Consider the following 24,647-nt stretch of genomic DNA (forward strand, 5'->3'; position numbering starts at 1 on the left):
CTGCACCTGATAAACGCGTGAACGTGTGGTGGTAGTTGACCTAATCGGCAGCAGTGGTCCGTCCAGAGATTTCGCGCCAACACATGCTATGATTAAAAGCAGTAATGACAATAATAACAATCAATATCAAAGCATGATTTGTGTAACAGTTTCAAAAATATTAACACTATTAACATGAATTTCATACACAGAAGTAACAGGTTCGCAGCACTTGGCTACAGCGAATACAAACAAGCGTTCAAACCAACCCGGTGGCAAGAAGAGCGTTCTACCGAATGCTATTGTAGCCAACATCTCGGTCGTTCTGCGAGCGATCAGAGTAACAGGTACTGAATGAATATAGTTACCAATAACATTTTTTTGATAACCATTCTTCTTAATTGCTTTGATTTTTGCAGAAGGATGCTTGCCACAGCTAAATAGCTCCTCAGCAGAGGGCTGGTTCAAACGCTACGCAAAACCCTTCACTCCTGTTACTTCTACAAAAGAAATTTAATTAATTAATACTGTACATTATTTTAAAAATGATCAGACTACATACTAATAGCATAAGCTGAGGTCAAGTTGTAGCATACTCGTGCGGCTATCATGATGCTCACATACATTTCGATTTACTAAAATTAAAATCAACTTGTGCCCCATACTGCTAGCGCACTGGAGGAGTGTTCCCACTTCATGCGTATTGATTGTCACTCGCTCTTGGAGTACGGACATAATCTAAATAGTGCGATCAAACTCGTAGTAAGTGTTTACTCCTGCTGCCTCTCACTCATCGTACCCATAAAAAAACGTGCTTAATCCACCTAGCAGTGAGATGATACCTTTTTTTATCATCCGCATGTGTTTTTTGCATGAAAATTCTACGGTGTTTTAGTTCTCATGACATTATTTTAGTGACCGTCGTTTCAAGCGGGAATTTAAAGTTCTATTCACTCATTACCCTGTAATGTCGAAACTGCAAATTGGATCGAATTTGAATCTAAAAGCGGGACAATCGATTAAACATCCCATGATAACAGATCGGCTGAAAAGTTCGTATCGTTTCTATGAGAGGGCGCCACTAGAATTAAATCCATACCATTTTCAGTTAGTACCAACCTTCAAAAGATACGTGTATAAATTTGACAGCTTTCTGATTATTAGTTTGTGAGATATTGCATTTTGAGTGAAGCTACTTTTGTTATTGTGAAAAAATGGAAAAAAAAAGGAATTTCGTGTGTTGATAAAACACTACTTTTTGATGAAAAAAAGTACCGCTGATACCAAAAAATGGCTTGATGAGTGTTATCCAGACTCTGCACCGGGCGAAGCAACAATTCGTAAGTGGTTTGCAAAATTTCGTACTGGTCATATGAGCACCGAAGACGATGAACGCAGTGGACGTCCAAAAGAGGCTGTTACCGATGAAAACGTGAAAAAAATCCACAAAATGATTTTCAATTACCGTAAAGTGAAGTTGATCGAGATAGCTGACACCCTAAAGATATCAAAGGAACGTGGTCGACATATTATTCACAAATATTTGGATATGAGAAAGCTTTGTGCAAAATGGGTGCCGCGTGAGCTCACAATCGATCAAAAACAACAACGAATTGATGATTCTGAGCAGTGTTTGGAGCTGTTATATCGAAAAAAACCGATTTTTTTCGTCGATATATAACAATGGACGAAACATGGCTCCATCACTTCACTCCGCAGTCCAATCGACAATCAGCTGAGTGGACTGCACGCGATGAACCGAACCCAAAGCGTGGAAAGACTCAACAATCGGCCGGTAAGGTAATGGCGTCTGTATTTTGGGATTCGCATGGTATAACTTTCATCGACTACCTTGAAAAGGGAAAAACCATCAACAGTAACTGTTATATAGCGTTATTAGAGCGTTTGAAGGACGAAATTTCAAAAAAACGGCCTCATTTGAAGAAGAAAAAAGTTTTGTTTTATCAAGACAATGCACCGTGTCACAAGTCGATGAAAACCATGCTGAAATTGAACGAATTGGGCTTCGAATTGCTCCCTCATCCACCGTATTCTCCAGATTTGGCCCCCAGTGACTTTTTCCTGTTCTCAGACCTCAAGAGAATGCTCGCTGGTAAAATTTTAAAAGCAATGAAGAAGTAATCGCTGAAACTGAGGCCTATTTTGAGGTAAAGGACAAATCGTACTACAAAAATGGTATCGAAAAGTTGGAAGATCGCTATAATCGCTGTATCGCCTCTGATGGCAATTATGTTGAATAATAAAAACGAATTTTGGCAAAAAAATGTGTGTTTCTATTAAACGATCCGAACTTTTCAGCCGAACTGTTATGTCAAAGTAAGTTCCACTTTAAAGTTTACGGTAATGTAAGGTACTTCCAGAGCCGTCATTCAGGAACCAGCATAACCCAAACCGATTCGTATGGCCATATGACGAATAAATTTAAATAGTTTTGAGTCCAACAACTATTTTTATACTAATCAGCCTAAGTTAATCACTCTACATAATCACCGGAAGTTGGATATGACTGAAAAGACTGTTTAATAGGATATTGAAACTTTTCATTTTAATCTTAGATAATTCTTAGATTTAATTTGAATCTTAGATCGGTTCAGCCATCTACGATAAATTCTGTAGTTCCGGAACCAGAAATCGGATCCAAACATAATTCAGGAACCTTGTTTAGGAACATACGACTTTTGATATGAATCTGAGTTTGTAGAAAACGGTTGAGTCATCCTCGAGAAAATTGAGTGAAATTATTTGTCACACACGCATTTGCTGATCTCGACTAACTGATTCGAATGGTATAAGGGTGTTGTTACGGACCAGTTAAATAATTCAATTATATCAGTTTTATAATTAAATCAAATCAGGGATTTTATCCGATGGCCCAAAGAGTGGGTCTAGATATTGTAAAGTATTATGAAAATAATGAACAAAATTAAATCGCTCTTCAAGCGGTTGTTGTGCCTGAATAAAGCAAATAGATTTATGATTTTTGTGCAAGCCGAGATAAGCCGCTCTTCAAGTGAGTCTAGGACCAAATATAGGAATTTCCACATTTAGAGCAATAAAATCTTTCCGCTCAGCTTTCGACAAGGTCCAAAATATGTAAACACACCGGATCGGTCTGAGCCACGCACCAGGATGTATGAGTAAATAATACCTTTGTAAACAAGCAGGTAAAACTAGATGCGCGAGCTGACATTGCAAGGGACCCGTGTGAGCTAGGATCCCGCAATGGGATGGAAAGAGAAAACCGAGAATGTTGCGGTTAATGTTGCGCAGCATTTACCTTTGTTGTAAGGAAAATACTTGTATGTATAGTAAAGATTTTATTTAAATAAAACACTTGCAATTCACTGCAGTCAGAGGGCAACTTACCGAAAGCAGCCGAAGTGTAATTGATTTTCAAGGTGGATAGACCGTTACGAGAGCTATCCGGCCGCGAAACAATTACACTAGGCTTCAATACAGAACCCCTCAATATTGGTGGCTGCAGAAACGAATCTCTGCGGTCAATAACATTGTTGACTCTAAAAGAGGAGTCTCTCGTCTGTAATATTGGTGGCTGCAGAAAGGAATATCTGCGGTCAATAACATTGGTGACTCTAGAAAAGAGTTAGTGGCTCCAGAGGAGGAGCCGGTCTCACCAATAACATTGGTGGCTCCAGAGAGGACGAGAACTCACGAAGATCGAATTCACGTTATCAGCACGAAAGGAAGGCTTTCGTTACCAACGAAAGGGAAAGCTCGTGAACTATGCACAGCTAGAAACATGATGTTCACGACATATCGACCGAACCCCCATGGCAGTTGCCGTCTGTGTACGGCAGCTGATAAAAAAGAAGCCATGATCGCATACGACGAATGCGAGCGATGGTTCCATCTGAAGTGTGAGAATGTGTCATATTTACCACCAGAGGAAGAAAGATGGATATGCCCTAAATGTTTATAAGCAGAAAAAGAATTTATCCAATTGAAAACTCATCAAAAACAAGCGCTAAATAAATACGTCATCCATGAAATATTTTGGGAGAATAGAATTGCGATGGAACAATTAATAAAATCCATGCAGGCAATTAAATCAGAAACTGAAGAGCCTGTACCAGCAAACGGAATAAAGCCTATGACACATGAGCCCGATTGGACAGTTTATTTGAAACGACAAGCGCTTATGAGTTTGCCCAAATATGGAGGCACGGCCAAGGAATGGCCTAAATTCAAGAAAATATTCTTGGAAACAAATAAAAAGGGGTTGTTTAACAATCTGGAGAATCTCACTAGACTCCAGACTGTGTTGTACGGCAACTCAGAGAAAAGCGTGCGTCAACTGATCCATCATTAGTTGTGTGGATCAAATAATAAAGAGACTAGAGGAAAATTTCGGAAGACCCGAACTAGTCTATAAAGAATTATTGGCAGATTTGATTATTATAAAAAAGGATAATCGAAATCTGATAGCAGAGATATCCGATTCATTGGATAATCTCGTCTGCAACGTATCACTCTTAGATAGAGAGGAGTATCTAATAGACCACAGACTTGTGGAGGACACGGTCCGAAAGTTACCATATGGCTTACAAATAAAATGGCACGAGGACCAATACCAAGATGATACACCGATAAAAACACTATCGGATCTAAATGAATAGCTAAAGCCTCATGCTAGAACTAGCAGGTTGATGATCGCATCACATAAAGAACCAAAGCGAAAATCAAAAATACATGTAAACATGCATCAAAGCAAGGATGCAGATAAATGCGTTATGTGTGGCGGTGGTTACTACACAACAAATACACGAAAAAAGAGGTACCAAAGGATGAAGAAATTCAAGAGGTGGAATTAAATAACCACCACACACCAAAAAAACGTTTTCTACCAAATAGTACCTGTAACTTTGCGCAACGGGAATAAGAAGATTGATACGTATGCATTTTTGGATGCCGGTTCGTCACTCTCGCTTCTCGACGAAAATACGGCTAGAGAACTAGAGCTACAAGGAAGGTATGATCCACTAACACTTAAATGGACACAAAATGTCACCAGAAATGAGGAGGAGAGCCGCAGAGTTCAACTTAAAATTCATGGCGAATCCAACAAGGAATTCACTATTAAGGGTGTAAGGACGATCAGCAATTTTCAACTGCCAAAGCAATCAATGGATGTTAAAAAACTGCAGACTGAATATCCATATTTGAGGGATATTCCATTGAAAAGCTATAAGGATGTACAACCGACCATTTTCATTGGACTGAGTCATAGTCATCTTTAAATTCCGTTTGAAAAACGGATTGGAAAAGCAAATGAACCAAGAGCAATACGAACGAAACTAGGATGGTTCGTTTCTGGAAACACAGCACATAGAGTCGAAGGCAATTACTCTATGATAATACAACAAGCGGAAAAAATGTAAAAGGTCAAAGTAGTCACAACACTACCTAAATCGTTCGAGGAAGGAAAGACAGATGCAATAACAAAACCCACAATAATATACGAAGATGGCAGGTACGGAATCAGCTTATCGGGGCGAACTGATCAAATAATTTTTCCGGAAAGTTATAAAAATGCAATGAGAAGATTGGTGTCAATGGAAAGAACGTTATTACGAGATCCTGAGTTGAAACACTGGGCGAAAAACACATTTGCCGATTACGACAGGATAGGATATATACGCAACTTAACACAGTCAGAGCTTACTCAATCAAAGCCACGAGTTTACTACTTTCGACATTTCATTGTTCGGAATAACAAGCTACCACTCACACCAAGATTGGTCTTGGACGCAGCGGCTAGTATACAATGAGTTTCCTTTAACTCAGACTTGCTATCAGGGCCGAACGCTACTACTTCACTATTTGGCGTATTACTAAAGTTACTGCAAGGAACAATTGCGGTCAGTGGTGACATCAAGGAGATGTTTTATCAAGTCAAAATAAAGTCAGAAGATGAACATGCTCAAAGGATTTTGTGGAGAGATTGTGACAACCAAAGGGAACCTGAAACCAACGTCATGCAAGTAATGGTATACCTATAACAAGACTGTTAAAATTGCGACACAGATTGAGAAGGAAAATGTCGACGCACAAATGATGGACACTGATCGAGAAGATGATCTCACCAAGGAAGAAGGCTGTAAACAAAATACAGATGAGGCTGTAGAAAAAGAAGTTGTTAACTCAGCAAGCAACATTTCTAGTTGATAGTATGAACAACAGCACTAGTTGATAGTATGAAATTGAAGGAAGAATCAAAGGGTTTAGTGAAAAAGAAAAGGCGCATTCGACTCTTCACTGGTACAATACCGAAATTGATAATTATGTCTATTACACTTTTGTCATTGGGAAGCACTTTGAAACTAAAACCGATTGAAGAGGACGGATTAATTCTTAATCATTATGGTACATGCATCCTCAAAAGAGGAACATGGAAGACGAATCTAAATGCACAAGTGATTCCGGAAAAGGACATTAATACTATTGATGAAATTCACCATAAGTTATTGGCTACGATGGAAAAACTAATAAGAGATCGCAATATGGAACAAATAGTAACATCATTACAACGTCAGGCAAGTAATGCAAAATTGGAGATTCAGTATTCTACAAGAATAAAAAGAGGAAGAGGAATATTAGGATTTCTCAAGGACTTATTATTTAGTGGAAACGATACCGAGGACGAAATTCAAGCTATGCGCATACACGAAGATGAATGGTTTGATAAAATAGCGCATTCTATAAACATAATGAATGTAAAAGCAGCACAGATGGGAGACACATTTTCAAGCAGGATTTCTATCCTTCATGATGGAATGGAAAACTTGAAATTCACTATACGGAAAATCGTGCAGCTATAACTCAAAGAAAAGCCATGGAGATAGTGATTCTTGCTTTGGAAATAATCGACGAAATATTGGCAAAATATAGAAGGATTCGTTCCTATCCCCTGGATAAAATAGAACTTCAGTAAATATTGCATAATATTACTGAGCAATTGCCGAATGGGTACAAGCTTTTAGATCACCCTTATGCAATTCAATATGATTCAAAGATAGTAAACGGCACAATAATGATTACCATGACGAGGGTAATTATAAATAAGGAAAATAATGAAATTTTCAATGTGGTGACCATTCTACATCACGAGAATAAAACAATAATCTCTGTAGAAAAGCCTGTCTCTAGCTGAAGAACTCAAAGAGAAGGAAATTCAAACATGCGACAGTGGCTGGCGCTTCATTGGTGGTAAAAAATCTGGAAACGAGACTGGAGTGAGTATGACAAGAAACAGCGCACTCGACGGCTGCAGGAAAAACAAGCAGAAAAGGCAAACTTCAGACGAAAACATCGGAAGCGGAAACAACAAAATAATACAAATTACAGTATACGCAGTAAAAACAACAACTACACCAACAACAGCAAACACGACAACAACAACAACAGCAACAACAACAACAGCAACAACAACAGCAGCAGCAACAACAACAACGACAATAATGTGCACTACAACAGCAACTTGAACACTAATAGTAACAATACCTGCCACAACAATAACAATAATATGTCATTACAATATACCTTACCCTTGGACAAAGACTTACTAGCAGCTGCACGGGTTCAATTCTCCGGGAATCCAGGTGCAGATATTGCCTCAAAATTCATAAATTTTCAAAAAGGTGAAACAATCAACCCTTACAAAGGAACAAGAAGTATTCAAAACAACACTACTCCGGTCTTAGGAAGTAATGACATCAAAGCTGCACCACCCACATCTCCAATATCACAGAATATAAATACGTCTGCAATATCACAGGACATGAATACAGACAGCCAATTTGAAATTGATCCAATGCGTCCTCCCATTGTACGTCTTACTTCACAATCTGCAAATGGCGACGAACGCTTCTTGAAAGCAAGACTTCGTGACCCGAAAATAATGCACGTCGTCCGTCTGTATTTGTCGTACATGAAAAATCAACAACCTACAGTATGCATCGAGGGTATGACACCAACTAGTATAAAAATGCTATTAGCATCAGAAGGTCTTCCAACAACACCTGACCACCTCCTACGAATCTTCATCGAAGTGCATCAGGAATATGGAATGAAACCTAAGGAAGCGCTGGCCGACCTGGACTCTTATGGGAAATTTTTGACAAGTGAACGCATCCGCCGACTCCAACTAATCCGGGAAGCCGAACACAATTTTACAAGGCCGAATTTTCGGAAATAACGACGCCCCTTGACGAAGGAATAGACACAGAAATTAGTAATGTAAGTATTCCAGAATTCTCAAAAACTTCTTCGCTTCATAGACAAAATGTGACTGAAATTTTGGTCTATTGCCAAAATTTCAACCGCATGAAAAGCCCAGCCAAAATGAAAGAAATTCATCAAAATTTAATAACCTCCTCTTTCGACGTAATACTTGGAACTGAAAGCAGCTGGGATGAAAGTGTTCGAAGCGAAGAAGTCTTTGGAAATAATTTTAACGTATTCCGGCACGACCGAAATTTATCTCTCTGTCAGAAAAAATCTGGAGGTGGAGTCCTCATAGCCATAAACTCTTGCTATACTTCTGAAGAAATTATTACTCCTAAATATAAAGAATTTGAGCATGTATGGGCCAAAGTCTCAATATTGGGAGAAGAACATATTTACTGCTCTGTCTACTTCCCACCCGAAAATGCGAACAAATTCGCTTTTGAATTATTCTTTCAATCTTTAGACACAATTATTTCGAATATGGAACCTGCAGTAAAGCTTCATATTTTTGGCGACTTCAATCAACGTAATGCGGACTTCATTTCTGACATTGAAAATGAATCAATCTTACTTCCAGTCGTAGGAGAAAACTCAACATTGCATTACTTTTTCGACAAAATTTCTAATTTTGGCCTGCATCAAGTAAACTCCGTAAAAAATCAACAAAATGCATATTTAGACCTTCTTTTCACAAATTGCACAGAAGACTTTTGTGTGAACGCATCAAACCTGCCATTATGGAAAAATGAAGCGTTTCACACTGCAATTGAATATTCATTATTTACACACAATGCATCCCTTCCCTACGACTTGGAATATGAGGAAGTGCCGGAATACAATAAAATTGACTTTGAAGAAGTCAAGTGTAGACTAAGTATAATAAATTGGCGGAACATACTGAGTACAGAAGGAAATGTCGACGTCGAAGTAAACAAATTCTATCACATTATAAACAAAATATTAGCCGAAACTTTGCCCATGAAAAGAAGAAGAAAAAATCATAACAGCAAATTACCTGTATGGTTCAATTCACAATTAAAACATTTGAAAAATAGGAAACAAAAAGCACACAAAACTTACAAACAAGAAAAAAGTGACGCTCATCTTCAAAATTACTTAAATCTATGCAATCAGCTCAAAATAGCCATTAACACAGCACACGAAGAATACAACCGCAAAATTGAAAACGAAATAAAGACTTGCCCTAAGAACTTTTTTAACTACACACAAACCAAACTAAAAAGCAACAATTTTCCATCTCAAATGCACCTCGACGAACATGTAGGGACAAATAGTACAGAAATCTGCAATCACTTTGCAAATTTTTTCCAAGAAGTATATACATCTTATTCTGAAACTGACCGTGACCGTGAATACTTTACTTTCATACCAGCATTTTCCAACTCCATCTCTGTAAACTATCTATCAGAACATGACATTTCGACAGCACTGAAAAACTTAGACGCCTCAAAAGGGCCTGGACCTGACAGTATACCACCAATATTTTTAAAAAATCTTGCTGAAGAACTTACACTACCACTACAACTACTTTTTAACTTATCACTTAATAAATGTACTTTTCCTAAAGCATGGAAATCTTCTTTTCTTGTACCAATATTTAAATCTGGTGCAAAATCTAACATTCGGAACTACCGTGGAATAGCCATTATCTCATGCATTCCAAAATTATTTGAAAAAATTGTAAACGAAAAACTTTTTCATCAACTTAAAAATGTAATAACAAACAAACAACATGGCTTTTTTAAAGGCCGCTCAACTACAACAAATCTCTTAGAATTTATGACATTCACTCTGAATGCAATGGACGCCGGAAACTACGTAGAAACTCTTTACACTGACTTTAGCAAAGCCTTCGACCGTATTGACATACCTTTACTTCTACACAAACTACAAAAATATGGCATAGAACATACTCTTCTTGAATGGCTCAAATCATACTTAACGAATCGTGTACAGGTAGTCCGCTTCCAAAACATTCTGTCTGAACCAATTAATGTAACTTCTGGCGTACCTCAGGGTTCTCACTTAGGGCCTCTCCTTTTCATTTTACATATAAACGACATTTCCTTCATACTCAAAAATCTGAAAGTGCTTATATATGCAGACGACATGAAACTCTTCATGGAAATTAAAAATATCAACGACGCTGTAATATTCCAGAACGAAATCAATCTATTCCACATTTGGTGCTGCAAAAGTCTACTCCAACTCAATGTAAAAAAATGTAACTCAATAACTTTCAGTAGGAAAAATGAAACTATATCCACAAACATACATCTAGGAAATCAACTTGTAGAAAAATGTAAAATTGTAAGAGATTTAGGCGTAATCTTAGACTCCAAGCTCACTTTTGTTGAACACTACAATACCATAATCAATAAAGCTAATAGCATGCTGGGCTTTATTAAACGCTTCAGTCATAACTTTCAGGACCCATATACAATTAAATTATTATACACTACATATGTCAGACCTATTTTGGAATATTGCAGTCTAGTATGGAATCCATACAATATTATTCACGAAGAACGCATCGAATCTATTCAAAAACAATTTCTTTTATATGCACTTCGTAAATTAAACTGGACAACATTCCCTCTACCATCATATGAAGCACGCTGCATGCTCATCAATATACAAACACTTAAAGAACGCCGCGACTTTGCAATGCTTTATTTTATCAGCGACATTATTTCTCAACGCATTCAATCAGCTCCATTATTATCGCAATTAAATTTTTATATACCTAGCCGTCAACTACGTTCCAGGAAATTATTTTTAGAAAAACAAGCTAGAACAAATTATGCAAAATACAGTCCAGTCAATCGAATAATGCGCCATTACAATCAATACAGCGAACATCTTGACCTTACTATGTCAAAAAATCAAATCAAATCTCAGCTATGTCGTAGAAATAATGCGTAGTATGTAAGTGAACATTGTAAACAATTTATATGTAGTCTACATTTGCTTGACGAAAAATAAAAAAAATAAAAAAAAAAAAAAAAAAATAAAAAAAAGATAGAATACGCCTCGCTCTTGCTCGAAAATCTGCTGCGTGCCCTGGTTCTCGCTCTATTAGCAACACTGCATTAAACTGGCAAAATATTTTGAGTAAAGAAGGAAACGTCAATGAAAAAGTGGAAAAATTCTATCTAATTATTAACAACTTAATTTCGGAAATTGTACCTGTTAAAAAGAAGAAGAAGAAGTCACAATTGCAAATTGCCTGTCTGGTTCAACCCGCAATTGAAAAACCTGAAAAATGGAAAGCACAAGACTTATAGAAAAGCAATGACCTGAAAATAGCAATCGTAGTTCGGCACACGAAGAATATAATCTTAAAGTTAAAGGCGAAATCAAAGAGCATCCTGAAAATTTCTTTAGCTATGTTAAAACAAAACTGAAGAATAACAACCTTACTTCCCAGGTGAACCTAGACGGAACTACTGGAAATAATTGCACTGAAATTTGTAATTTATTTGCAAATTTTTTCCATATGCCGAAGCAGATCGTGAACGTGACTACTTTTTCTTTATACCGGAGCTTTCTAATGACATCAGTGTCAATCAATTATTAAAGCAAGAAATATTCACTGCACTTGAAAACCTCAACGCAGCAAAGGGACCTGGGCCTGACGGAATAGCACCAATATATTTGATTATTAGCTACTTAACTCACAACACTATTACACCATCTCTTCAACTTATCTTTAAGAACAGGAATAATTCCAGAAACATGGAAATCCCTTCTTAGTACCGGTCTTTGAATCAGGCTCAAAGTCAGACATACGTAATTATCGAGAAATTGCCATTATCTCGTGCATTCCAAAATTGTTTAAAAAATAAACAATGGAAAAATATTTCAACAAGTAAAAAATTACATATCTCCAAAACAACAATTCTTTTTCAAAGGTTGATCTACAATTCATTACATTCACTTTGGAAGCTATGGACAATGGAAATTATGTAGAAACTCTCTATACTGACTTCAGCAAAGCTTTCGACAAAATTGAACAAAAACTCTTGGAATGGCTTGAATCATATCTCACAAAACGTAAACGAACTGTACGCTATCAATACACATACTCCAAATCAATAAATGTCACTTCAGGTGTTTCCCAAGGTTCACATTTAGGCCCTCTGCTTTTTATCTTGTACGTAAACGACATTTCCTTCTTACTCAAACATCTAAATGTATTTGTATATGCAGACGACATGAAGCTCTTTATGGAAATAAAAAAGAAATGCAGTTCAGTAACGTTTAGTAGAAAATGTCTTCTTCTATTAACATATATTTAGGAAACCAACCTGTAGAAAAATGCAAAATTATTAGAGACTTAGGCGAAATTTCAGACTCAAGACTTACTTTCGTGAAGCATTATAATACAATGAAATAGTATGTTAGGTTTCATTAAACGTTTCAGTCATAATTTTCAGGACCCTTACACAATAAAATTATTATATACAACTTACGTCAGGCCAATTTTGGAATACTGCAGCATAGTAAGGAACTACGATTTTGAAATACTGCAGCATAGTATGGAACACTACGAATCCTTCCAGGTCGCGGTTCGAATACGACAATTGGTTTGTAAGACCAGTGCCCTATGCATTGAACCGCCAACCCGTCCCGATTACTCTAAAGTAATCGTCCCGATTACTCTAAGATGGCTGACTGATTTTCAAAAATTTCGAATCCAATGAAAAGCTAACAATCCATCAGGCGAGTTCAACTCACCTCGGGTACAGCGATTTCCGAATTTCGTTTCCGGAATTATCGGAAATAGAGAAACTAAAAGAAGGCTAAAACGAATTTAATAAACAAAATTTCAAATTTAAATCAACTTATGGTCCCATACAAAATTCATGGATTTTACCCGATTCGGACTTTCAATTTTGAAATTACAGGATAATGAGTTTTTAAAATTGAAACCGTCGTAGAAGATGACGATACCAAAAAATCTAACTAAAACTATTTCAATTTATTTGTCATACATACGAACTACTTTTGGTTATGCTGATCTCTAAACGCCATTTCTGGAAGTACCATAAATAATGACAAAAACATTTAAAAGGAACTCACTTCTACATTGCATGGAATGCCTAATCGATTGTCACACGTTTAGATTTAACGGAATAATTTTAAGGTTCCATGCAACTTCTATCTTCGATTCGTGTTGCAGTTCCAAAATTTCCATTACAATCCATTTAAATTGGATAATTAGAGAATTATTGTGCAATCAATTTTGAAACGGCTCAATCGATTTTCACAAACTAAAATTTAAATGGAAGGTCTTATAGTTTTCTAAAATTTGTTAGAACATTTTATCCGGATCCGACTTCCGGTTCCAGAACTAAAGCAAGATAAGTGGAAAATTACCAATTTCATTAGTATTTTTCACGAATGATGGTCAAAAACAGGTACGAATCCCATAAAATTGTCTGATAAATTCTCCTAGTTTGCAGAGATTGCTAGTTTGTGGGCATGAAAACTTAATTCGGTACTACTTGTCGACAAATGGTGAGATGGCTGAGTCCTCGCGGGTTCATGTCTCATGCCTCCCCGAGCGCCTGTGATGACATTTGGTCGATGGAACGGCGTCGACTGGGGCTGTCGCCTTCTGCGTTGGCGGCAGAATTAGAGGGTGGCTTGTAGGTTGAAGCCCATCCTAACGTGCAGTGTTTATCGTGGTATATTCCAACATCTGATTCTGTTGTTTGTTGCATTATGTGTTATGTATTGTATCATAGCGTGTTGTTTCATATATTGTCGTCTTATACTGCATTTTGTTATGTTATATTATGCTGCGTTGCATTGTATCATGTTATATTGTATTATATTATAGTATATTGTTAGAATATATTGTATTATATTGCATTATATTATATTATATTATATTATATTATATTATATTATATTATATTATATTATATTATATTATATTATATTATATTATATTATATTATATTATATTATAATGTGCTATATTGTGTTATATTATTTTATATTATTAACAGATATCCTACAGATATTCATGCCTGCAAAGTTATGTGCAACGGTGATTTTTAACAGATTTCACATGTATGGTTTACACAGCTTTTTGAAAATGTTTGCACTAGCTTGGATGTCTGTTCCCTGTATTTATATTGTATTATATCATGTTATATTGAATAATATTATATTATATTATATTATATTATATTATGTTATATTATATTATATTATATTATATTATATTATATTATATTATATTATATTATATTATATTATATTATATTATATTATATTATATTATATTATATTATATTATATTATATTATATTATATTATATTATATTATATTATATTATATTATATTATATTATATTATATTATATTATATTATATTATATTATATTATATTATATTATATTATATTATATTATATTATATTATATTATATTATATTATATTATATTATATTATATTATATTATATTATATTATATTATATTATATTATATTATATTATATTATATTATATTATGTTATATTATATTATATTATATTATATTATATTATATTATATTATATTATAATATATTATATTATATTATATTATATTATATTATATTATATTATATTATATTATATTATATTATATTATATTATATTATATTATATTATATTATGTTATGTTATGTTATGTTATGTTATGTTATGTTATTTTATGTTTTATTATATTGTATTATGCTCAATTTTATCAACAACGGGGAGGGGCAGGCAGTGCATCAAAGGGTTGGGGTCCACTAGGAGATTGATAGTACCTATTAGCTCTCTCCGGACTGTACCAGCCTAGATGCCGTGTGGAATCCGGCGGAAAAAAATGAACCAAGAATAGATCCACTGGGTTCCTGCTTCCATGTCGTAAATGGCGACAATTGCAGGAGTTTCTTTTTCCTTTCAGTTATCAGATATTTCCAATGTTTTACTTCTGATTACTCTATTTTACTAAATCATCTCTTTATTCAACCTATCAATTTCCGTCTAGCTTCGGAGAAAAGTTTTATTAGGAATGATTTCTTCTTCCATGTTATTGATTGTCTTTCAGGATTATAAAATGAATGATAAAAATCAACCATTGCGCAAATCCGTTTTTATTACAAAGTTAATAACAGAGATAACATATATCGGTATATTGAAAACATAGTAAAAAACACTTGATATTAATATTTCAAACAGTAAATTAATATTTCTCTCGGTAGCCGGCTGCCCAGATCAACTAATATAACCAATTAATAACTTTAATAAATAATTAAAATAATAAAGCGGAAATAATAAAGAATCAAGACGCGTGTGAAATCTGTTGACCTTTGTTTGGTGATTTAAAATGATTTTATAATAACTGTTTAGAATATTTCAATGCAATGAATCGACTTTTTTGTCTAAATCCTATTCGCTCGTTTATTTTGTATCACGTAGTTTCATTTATAAAAACGTGCTTAATCCACCTAGCAGTGAGATGATACCTTTTTTTTATCAATCCGCATGTGTTTTTTATGCATGACTAAAAAAAACGCGAAAGGTAGTTGCATAAACGAGTGACTGCATACTCGACAGCCGGCTGTCCGGAGTTTTGTCAATTTCGGAGATTGACTGTTTCGTGCATTATATTGCCAGCACAAAGTAACACATAAAACGATAATACTTTAAAATATTCTTGGTAACCGGCTACCCAGAGCAATAAACACATGATAACATTATTAAAACATTTACTAACAAAGTATCCTCTCCTGTGATGCATGTGGGAATGCAGAGGATTCCTCGGTTCTTAGTAGCAACATGCATCGAACTAACAATCCTTTCCCTCCCAAGTAGATCTGCATTCGGACGTGGCCGGCGTCGGTATTGATCAGCATGCATGGTTCAATACAGTTTGCACAGTCTGAAACAATGTGTTATTCCCAAACATGTTACTTCAAAAAATCAATTTGCAATCTCAATTGGTCCAGATCAATAACGGAGTAGCAACACACGGGCGGTCTCTAATGCTAATGCTAATGCTAAACGGGGAGGGGCAGGCAGTGCATCAGAGTATCTTCCAAGTGAATCATTGGATGATTGAGTGGATTACTAACCTGAGTCACGTGGGGGAAGCTTTGTGTTTCTCCCTGAAGGTCTGAAATGAGTAAGACGCACCCTTCTAACAAACAAACCATCAGGCGGGTTTAAGCTGGTATAGCGAAATTCTTCATTATATGACTGGATGTTCTTGCTGGAAGGCAACGGGTCCTCAAAACCCATTTTGGCCTTCATAACAGCAGTTATATGGAAGCTATCTGATAATTAAATTATAGGATCTACAGTAAGTTATACGAAGTTTTATGTCAAAATTTTTATAATCTTTCATAATTGACCTTGAAAACAGGTCATGTTTCGAGACTTAGATTCCGCATGATGATAGCTGATGAAGCCAGCAAGCCATAGATTTGAAATCTGTCCATTTTTAACGGACATATCGTTATTTTTGTATGAGCGACTTTTTACCTTTTTCCAGTAGTAGGAGTTTTACGCGCTCAATTATTCCTAAAATATCGCCTAAGAACACTTGCCAGTTGGTAAGCTTCTTGTGATAAATCCCAAGAAGCTTACCAACTAGCAAGTGTTCTCAGGCGACACGCGCTATAGAATTCGTTGAAATCAATCGGTCGCTCATAAATTTCATTCTCAATAGCACCACGTTTGGCAAAAATATCAGCACTTTCATTGCATGGCGATATGCACTATAGAATTCGTTGAAAGCAATCGGTCGCTCATAAATTTCAATCTCAATAGCATCACGTTTGGCTTAAAATATCAGCCCATTAATTACCTAAAATGGAGCAATGATCCGGGACCCAGACTATAGTGATTTTAAAATTATTATTCAATGTGTGGTTCAAACACATTATTATTATTATTATTTTACCCAAGAAAAACGGTTCATTCTTGCCAGTCATGATTGAGCGAATGGCATAAATTGCACTCACACTATCTGTGAAAAGGAAATAATGGTTTGGAGATAATGTAACGATTACACTCAAGCTATAATGAACTGCTGCTAGCTCTGCTATATAAACAGATTGAAGCCTAAATGAGACCGAAACATTAACATACCAAACCTAGTAGTCTTTTCAATTCGTGATCCGTCCGTGCAAAACATTTTCTCAGAGTCGATATGCCTGCTCTAACTTGAAAATATTTTTGATCCGGGGGGGGGGGGGGGGGGTCGGCAAACGACTAAACGATGCAATTCAGGCCCTTGTCATATGCTGACATGGAAGGGGGGCTTGCTTTCTCTTTACAGAGAGCGACACATGGAAGTTCTATGAGAAGATGAACCGCTCACGTAGAGGCTACACGCCACAGGCCGAAATGTGCAGAGATACCAGTGGTAATCTTCTCACGAATGAACGTGAGTTGATCGACAGGTGGAAGTAGTACTATGACGAGCAACAGAATGGCAAAGCACAAGATACAGAGAACGACACAGCAATCAACCTGGGTGCACGCTCAGCTGACAACAGATTCCCAGCACCTGATCTGTTGGAGATAAGTGAGGAGATCAGCAAGCTGAGGAACAAAAAAGCCGCGGGCAACGACCAGTGACCAGGCGAGCTGCTCTAACATGGAGGAGAGGCACGGGCTAGAGCGCTGCACTGGATGATTTCTAAGATTTGGGAACAGGGAATTCTACAAAAGGAATGGATGGAAAAAGTGGTATGTCCCATCTACAAAAAGCGTGATAAACTAGATTGTTGCAATTACCGCGCAATCACATTGCTGACCACCACCTACAGGGTACTCTCCCAAATCCTTTGTCGTCCTTTCGAATCTCGGAGAGGGCTACCTAAGGTGATCGACACGAGTGGCACGATCTTCCGAAAGTCCGTACAACTTTTTGCTTCGTTGATGATATTGATATTGTGACACGTAACCTTGAGAAGATTATGGAAACATACATCGAACTGAAAGCTGAAGCTAGGGTTATCGAACTGGTCATAAATGCGTCGCAAACAAAATACATGAGAGGAAGAGGTTCTAGAGAAGAAACACTACGCCTCCCACCACGAATATTGATAGACGGTGACGATATCGAGGAGATTGACGAGTTCATGTATTTGGGCTCACTGGTGACCACCGATAATGACACGAGCAGAGAAATTCAGACGTATTTTGGCAGGAAATCGTGCATACATTCGACTCAGAAAAACCCTTCGATCGAGAAAAGTATGCCATCGCACGAAATTGACCATCTACAAAACGCTAATTAGACCGGTTGTTCTCTATGGCCAAGAGACCTGGACTATGTTGGCAGAGGACCAACGCGATCACAGTGTTTTCCAACGTGGAGACGGCATAGGAATCACGAATTGTAACAGCTGCTAGGAGAACCACCCATCCTGCGGACAGCTGAAATCGGACGTCTACGATGGGCTGGGCATGGATGGATCGATCAAGTGAAGGGTGATCTACGAACCATCCGTGCCTTGAGTGGCTGGCGACGAGTTATGTGCAGACGTATTCTTGATACAGCAAAAGACACCCCAGAACTATAGCTGTTAGGAAAGGTAAGTAGGTGATCGGGGATTTTTGATTTGTTTCATTTTTAATGTGATAGTACTCGGTCGTGTCTTGTATACAATCCTGTACGTACGAAACAACTCGTTTCTTCATTATCAAAAATGAAATCCGTTCCGTTGGAAGGATTTTTTCACCAGGAGAATATTTTGTATCGCTTTGTTGGAGGGAGGAGTTTTTTATTAGAAAAATGTGCTTAATCCACCTAGCAGTGAGATGATACCATTTTTATCACCCGCGTGTGTTTTTTGCATGAATATTCTTCAGTGTTTTAGTTCTCATGAGATTATTTTAATGACCGTCGTTTCAAGCGCAATTTAAAGCTTTATTCACTCATTACCCTGTAATGTCGAAACTGCAAATCGGATCGAATTTAAATCTAGACCTGTAATAATCGATTGAACATTCCATGAGATGTCGAAATAGGTTACTCTTTAGAGTTTACGGTTATTTACGGTAGTACCAGAACTGGTATTCAGGAACCAGCATAACCGAAAACGATTCGTATGGCCATAAATTAATATGACGAAAAAATTGCAATAGTTTTGAGTCTAACTTTGAAGCTTTTTTGGATTGTCATCTTCTATATCGGTATGAGTTTTAAAAACTCATCACTCAATTCCAGAATCGGATAAAATTCATTAATTTTGTAAGGGACCGTAAATCCGTGAATTTGAGTTTTATTTGGTTATCAACTATCCAAATCTATAAACCCGATCAACCTGATAAATTTGTGAAATGGATATTCTTATACTAATCAGCCAGTATTTCCTAAACCGGAAGTTGGATCTGAATAAAAAACGAGATGATTCATCGTATATTAAGATCTTTCATTTTAATCTTTTGTGGTTCCTAGATTTCATTTGAATCTAAGATCGGTTTAGCCATCTACGAGAAAAATGAGTAATACTATAATAATTTCATTTCACGTATCATCCTAGAGTTCCGGAACCAGAAGTCGGATCCAAATGTAGTTCAGGAACCTTGTTTGGGAGCATACGACTTTTCATATGAATCGGAGTTTGTAGAAGGTTTTATAGGTTGAGTCATCTCCGAGGAAATTGAGTGAAATTATTTATCACACACGCATTTGCATATCTCGATGAACTGATTCGAATGGTAATGGGTGTAATGCTCTTCCAGCATTTATTGCTGTAAGTAGTTTAAATCAATACAGGGTCCGGCACTCGAAGTGTAACCAATTAAAAAGGCCATAAATTCAGTTTGGAAAATTACTTTTACTTAATTCAAAGTACAAAATGTGTAAAAATAATACAAAATTCAGAATCAATTCACTTTTGCTCGATATGATCACCTTTTGCCTTGACTTGATGACTTGAGAGAGCGAAGGAGTTGCTTCGTTTGGCCGAAAGCGGTCAATTTCCGAACATTGTATTTTCTGACGAGAAAATTTTTCCAATTGAACATTTCGTAAACTCTCAAAACGATAGGGTTTACTTGACCGACCGTTCATACGAGAGTTTGAGTCATCGATTGGCCACCAGGAGGAAGCACCCGCAACAGATAATGGTTTGGGCCGCTGTAACCGCAGATGGGCGCTCTCCAATCGTTTTCATCGAGCCTGGCGTCAAGGTAAATGCGACATATTATCGGGAAAGTATTCTGGAGGTTGCTTTGAAGCCGTGGGCAGACAAACATTTCGGTGGCAGACCATGGACGTTTCAGCAGGACTCGGCACCGTCTCACAAAGCTCGAGTGAACCAAGAATGGCTGAAAAACAACGTTCCGAACTTCATCACGTCCACACAATGGCTCTCGAATTCACCAGATGCGAATCCAATGGATTATTCTCTTTGGGCCATTTTGGAGAGCAAAGTCCGAACAAAAAGATACACCAGTCTCGAGGCGCTGAAAAAAGTTATTGTCCGCGAGTGGGCCAAAATACCTGCAAGTCACATTCGGCCAAACGAAGCAACTCCTTCGCTCTCTCAAGTCATCAAGTCAAGGCAAAAGGTGGTCATATCGAGCAAAAGTGAATTGATTCTGAATTTTGTATTATTTTTACACATTTTGTACTTTGAATTAAGTAAAAGTAATTTTCCAAACTGAATTTATGGCCTTTTTAATTGGTAACACTTCGAGTGCCGGACCCTGTATGATTATTGAATTGCTTTCAACTTGAAAATGCTGCCATCCTCTGGTATACATGTGTCATATTCGAACAATTATGTTGCCAACGAACCATGCTAAAATCGGTCCAAAATTTCATGAAAAAGTATGCTGTATACAGCCTTTTCGATACTTTGATTGTGTAAAATTGTATAAAAAGTACGGGTGTGTAATGTCAAAGACATAACTGGATGTCGTGAATACGAATAAAACTGACACGATTTCTTTATACTTTCGAACTTAATAGTTAATCGATTGTGTGAATTGTGAAACTTTCCCCCTTTTCACTACTAGAATTTTAAACGATTTTTGACGTCGATTATTTCATTTCGGATTTGCATATTTCATTGAAAGAAACTATCAAGAGCCTGTACAGGACTCATTTATGCATTTTAGAAGGACCAAGTTGTGGAATTTTCTACGATATTTAGCACAGTTCGGAACATTTTTCTCGAACGATTTTTGCTCAGTGAAAAGTGCACGAAGCAAATCAAATTATTTTGGATTTTCACTAAATCGATGATTTACCTGCGATTTGCAAAGAAGTAATCTTAAACGTTCTTTAGATAACATTTTGAGCCATTAGAAGAACGGCTAATTTTATATAATGTTGTCCACTTTTCGTTTTCTTTCTCTCCAATGCAAACGACCAGCAGCTCTGTTGTATGATGCTATCGCTCTTGTTTGAGTTGAAACTAGCTTCGCGTACAAACCACAGCACATCCGCTCGCAGTGCCAAATGATGCGGAACTGGTTTAATGCATCTTCTCTCGCCTTGACGACCGGAAGGCAACTGAGAACTACGACCTGAGCGTGTGAGGCTTTTAACCACGCTCTCCGATACCGCTGCTTGAATGCGTCTTCTCACCCTGACGTCTGCTTCCATCCAACGCACAAGAAGAAATTTTCGATTTTCAACCACGGTTCCCCTTTTATAACGTTCGGTTGAAGATATGTGCCTGAGTACCTCAAAATCGTCGTCCTTGCACGAAAAACCCAAGCGAAAGTAAAGAGTTTTCCGCGTTGTCTTTAAAAATTTGAGAAAACTTAAACTTTAGGTTGTTTGTGGTTATCCCACACTGTTAAAAATATTATCCTAAATTCCTGATAATATTTTTGATGAAATATTGAAAGAATTATGTTGCTGCCATTAATACAAGTCGAGATATTCACGATTAAGTTCTGCCCATTTTTCCTTATGGCTAATTTTGAAAAGGCGCCCCATAGTAAAGTAAGTCGTATTCACGACAAAAATCGTGTTCCACGTTGCTCCCAAACATAACTTTGTCATTCAGCGCTCCAAACTCTTACTACTAGAATAAGGCGAAAAGTCGCTTACAAAATAATATCGATATCTCCGTGCAAAATGGACGGATTTTGACACGGTAATAGCTATCCAACAAGCCATAGAGGCTTGTTGGATAGCTATTACCGTGCGGAATCTAAGTCCAAAATAATATGCTGTTTTCAAGGTCAATTGTGACAGATGAACTGAAAATTTTGACATAAAACGTCGGGTAACTTAAAAACTAAACATTGGATCTAAAAACCATTCAATAGCGTTCAGGGTGACGGGTTGACCTTTCATTTGCGACTAGTTTGTTCAAAAGCGGTCCAGTCATCTCTGCGATCTTGACCTCTTTGTTGACAACTCACATACAGACCGCCCCCCTCCACACACACACACACACACTGACATTTGCTCAGTTCATCGAGCTGAATCGATCGGTATATAACAGTCGGCCCTCCGGGCCTCGGAAAATTTTTCTAAAGCTTGAGCGAATTCTATACCTATTTTGTATATAAATAAAATATATTAAGCTAGGTTTCGTAGCAAAACAAAGCCCTGGCATTACATTCCTTTCGTGGAATTTGGCCTTTTTGTTTCAACAGACTTTGCAGCCGATTCATAGCGTACAGAATCATTGAATGGCTAGTGCTACGATCCTACTGACACTAAGAATCCCTCTAGGTCGAGGCTCGAACATATGGCAGCTGGATTGTGAGACCAGTATCCTATGCATTGATCCGCCAACCCGGACTAGTTTCGTTCGAATGTCATTTCGAAAGTTAGGATAAAAAAATATCAGTTTTTTTTTTGGTCCTAATATTACGGAAAGAAAGATTAACCTGTGTAAGGTACCTGTTTTACCAACATGACGCAACAATGTGTAGTCAATATAGGCGAGCATTGCAGATTGTGCAATGAACCCGACAGTAGACTGGAAAAATCTGAATGAATGAATCTCTTATTGATGAAGCTGCCATATTTGAATGGTAACATTCAAAGAAACAAAATCCATCGTCTCCAAAAATATTTGAATGGAGACGCCTTAAGATTAGTGAGTATCCTGCTCATTGATAACGGTGATGCAGAGCTGAGCTGATAATTTGATGCGGCTGCAAACGTAAAAGGATAATCATTGAACACAAAATTATTGTCCGGATCTGATGCAACTTCTTCCTTGTTATGTATTTATCATAATCAAAATCATAATTTCAACCAGAAAAACTTTTAAAATAATTTGAAAAAAATATAGTTGAAAGTTTTCTTGATTTCGAAACAATTGAATTTAAGAGCATAAACTTTTGAAATAACAGCGTTAATACTTTTGAACAACCAAGCAACACTGAATCGGTGCAGTGTATTTTTAGGAAGAAGTGACTAAATGCATTCCAGCGTTCATTTCGATTAAAGGATTATTCACACATATTAGGTCCGGTTCAGTGCCGGCACGACACCGTGCACAGATACTGATATTATTTCATTCGTTTTCTATGCGCGCATTTACACCTATCCGGCACCGTGCCGTTTCAGTGCAGCTCGCCGTCAGTGTAGCGTCCGTCCGGCAAACTCAAATTCGTCGTGACCGATATTTTTTTAATTTTCACTGAAGTCGGTATGTAATTCCATTGGCTGTGTCGAAACGGAAACAGCATGGAAACGGAACGGAAGGGTTCCGATAAAAAAAGAACACTGACGGCGCACTGAAGGCACTTTCACTGAACCGTCACGGAACTGAAATGTGTGAATAGTCCTTAATTTCTAGTTTTGATGTAATTATTGGGTACCACGATGATATCGCTTCTCGGAAATTTTGTCGATTTATCGTTGGTGAGTGCTTTGCGATTTCTGGTAGTTTAATAATAGTTGATAAGTTATTATTTTTAGCTTCTCATCAAATTCAATTCATGCGCCTTGCTACCAGAATGGTTGGCAATTTTTAGCGCATTGCCAACATACTTATCAAGTATATAACTGTTGTGAAAGTATTTTCGCAGGCATCCACAAACACGTGTAATTCTTGCTCAGTGGGAATTGGCAACTGACAGTAAGAACGCGGTATTCTCAGCTTTCTTTAACTTTAGTTGGAACTGACTCGTCCCATCCTATTCCGGGTTTCCAAAGTTCTTGTATTGAAACTCATGTTTGGACTTCGAAGCGATGAACAGATTTTTATCATCATTAGATTGGAGCCTGCTACTATCCGACAACGATTGCAATACCGCCGTTTCGGTTTGACCAACCATTGTTTTGTACTCAATCGACCAGTTTGTTCCAAAGAAAACTTCACAACTGCTCCAATTATATATGTGATACTCAACATGGGTTTATGCCAAAACGTTCTACGTCCATAAATCTCGTGC

At 37.0% G+C, this 24,647-nt stretch overlaps 1 protein-coding gene across 6 annotated transcripts in view; it reads right to left on the reverse strand.

Moving 5' to 3' along the window:
* The window catches only part of LOC131437131 (uncharacterized), a 291,169-nt gene that overhangs the window by 220,938 nt on the left and 45,584 nt on the right, over positions 1 to 24,647 (reverse strand). Inside the window, exon 2 of one of the 6 annotated variants that reach the window (XM_058606296.1) lies at positions 11,458 to 11,526. The exons of the other annotated variants lie outside the window; for them this stretch is intronic. The gene's annotated coding sequence lies outside the window, so the exon portion shown is untranslated. The remainder of the gene's footprint in view (positions 1 to 11,457; positions 11,527 to 24,647) is intronic. 6 annotated transcript variants of the gene reach the window in all.

The sequence above is a fragment of the Malaya genurostris genome, chromosome 3 (assembly GCF_030247185.1).
Source record: "Malaya genurostris strain Urasoe2022 chromosome 3, Malgen_1.1, whole genome shotgun sequence".
NCBI lineage: Eukaryota > Metazoa > Arthropoda > Insecta > Diptera > Culicidae > Malaya > Malaya genurostris.